This window comes from Octopus bimaculoides, chromosome 7 (genome assembly GCF_001194135.2).
Source record: "Octopus bimaculoides isolate UCB-OBI-ISO-001 chromosome 7, ASM119413v2, whole genome shotgun sequence".
Taxonomy (NCBI): Eukaryota; Metazoa; Mollusca; class Cephalopoda; order Octopoda; family Octopodidae; genus Octopus; species Octopus bimaculoides.
The window spans coordinates 105,340,319-105,342,858 of NC_068987.1; positions in this window are offsets into that span (position 1 = coordinate 105,340,319).

The window sequence follows — 2,540 nt, forward strand, 5'->3', positions numbered from 1 at the left end:
ACACACACACACACACACACACACACACACACATACATATGTATATAAATATACATACACACATACGTACATACATATCCTCTATATTTTTGCTGTGTTTGTATTTGTTTGCTTAATTTCTTTTTTAATATAAAGAACAGAATATTTCTTCCATCAATATAATTTCGTTCAAAGAATACAATTTTGTTGCGAAATTTGTTCTTAATACAGGAAGTAGAAGGAAGGCGGGGAAATAAAAGTTAGCTCTAAGTTCAAGGATATTTGATCTCAGAAACTTGAGTAACAAAACTCAATAATGTAGCTGATGTTTAGTTGCCCTGATGTTTAGTTGCCCTGATGTTCATTCCGTCATCTCTATACAACCCTCTATTTAAAATGTTATCAAGAATCATGCACTCTGAATTTATATTATACTAGTTCATGACCCGTTGTTTAACACCAGATCAAAATACATATTAGTTTTTAACTGTTTTTATTTCTATATACGACGTTATATACACCAAGCCACAGGCTGGAAATTTTGACAATCAAACAATGTCTGTGTTTACAATATTTTTTTTAGTGAATTTAACATTTTCATAATTGGGATGCCTGTAAGATCCTCTTGTACACGTTCTTCGTTCATGACAAAGTGTGCAATAATAAAATTTATATTAAAATCGCTGTACGAAAATAATCATTTGAGTATTTTCTGAAATGATTGAATAGAGGAAACTGAAGTGGACAATGCTTGTGAGTAGTCTCGGTTACTTGTATATGGTGGTGGTGGAGGAGATGTCGAAATAATAAAAACAATGTTAGATAAATAGGTAGATCGATAAACAGATAAATGACATTTCTTATTGTAAAGAAAGTAATTTGTTACAATTTTACAGAGAAAAACGAATATTTATTTGTAAGTTTTCTTAAGAGAAATTTAAAGAACGGAGATTCATCATTTTCTCCCCATTCTGTAACTAATTTATTTTCAAAAGAATAAAACATTCTATTTTTTAAAGTGGTAGCTTAATGTTTTTAACGACCGTGTTAAAATTATATGTGTGTGTATGTGCATTCATTCACGCATGCATGCATACGTACGTACATGTATACATAGATATCTGTTTACATACAGAGCGAGAGAGCGAGAGAGAGAGAGAGAGAGAGAGAGAGAAAGAGAGAGAGAGCGAGAGAGAGAGAGAGAGCAAGAGGGAGAGAGAGAGAGAGAGATAGAGAGAGAGAGAGAGAGAAAGAGAGAGAGAGAGAGAGAGAGAGAGAGAGAGAGAGAGAGAGAGAGAGAGAGAGAGAGATGAGTTGCGAACCGAACCGTAAGTTATATTACGGATAGACATATTTCCCAAAAATCATAATAATGATTAATTTCTAGCATAGATATTCAGCCAGAAATACGGTGAGAAGGTACAGTTAGGTAATACTCGTAACTGACCTCAAATAACTGGAGAGAACAATGTCGGCTAATATAGGCACATAACTTCATATATTTCACAAGGCAGGAGGATCCAGTTTGTTAACATAGGAACATAGGTACAAGGTTTCAAATATTGGGTGAAGTGGAGGTTAGTTGGCTAACATTGGTACAGGCCAAAAACATAGGAGGAGGGTAGAAGTTAACAGCTCTTTTATAGTTCAGTCTATGATCTTTATCAGTGCTTCAGAGACAGGTTAGAGAAGAAGGAAGTGTAAGGAAAGTCATCCTGAGGTTGGAGTCATGGCCCCAAAGGGAATATGAGAATATGAGCCCCGGTTAAGAAGCAATGATACAGAGACTCGACTCGCTAACGATTGTAGTTTGGTCGTTTAGCCCTAGGTAGGCCCTGAAAAAAATGCAAGCCCATGATCAAATGCGTTCCAGCCACTATCAAATCATTTTATCCAAACTCAATTGCAACGTAGAAGGTGTTTATAAGCCATTGAAAAACAAAAAACCGTTAGATTCACTTCAACATTTAAATTTAATTTGTCAAAATATTTTCGTCGCTTTGAAACCGCGACCTGTTCACTGACAACATTCCGTGCGTCTCTCCCTTTTAGGATGGTAGGATATTATCCGAGAGAAATTTAGCTGCTTTTTCTAAGAAGTCGAGTGTCCACCGATGTTGTTAGTAATTGAATTTGTTGATGTTAGGAACTTACTCATTTCCGATATCGTGATTCCTATCCTAGCAGCTGCAGATTTTGTACAGGAACGTAATTAGCTCTTTACACTGCTTGATAAAGTTCTTAACGTGACAACCACACAAGATTTATTTCTCAACAAACCTGCTATACTCCAATGATTCGCGTCACTATAAACCTAATCCACCCACCCAGCCTCAATACATTTTCATTAAATCTAATAGCAATTATTTTTGCAAATAATTTATCATAACAATGTGGAAACATTGTCTTTATATTTAATCTATCTATCTATCTATCTATCTATCTATCTATCTATCTATCTAACTATCTATCTATCTATCTATCTATCTATCTATCTATCTATCTATCTATCTATCTATCTATCTATCTATCTATCTATCTATCTACATGTGTATATATAT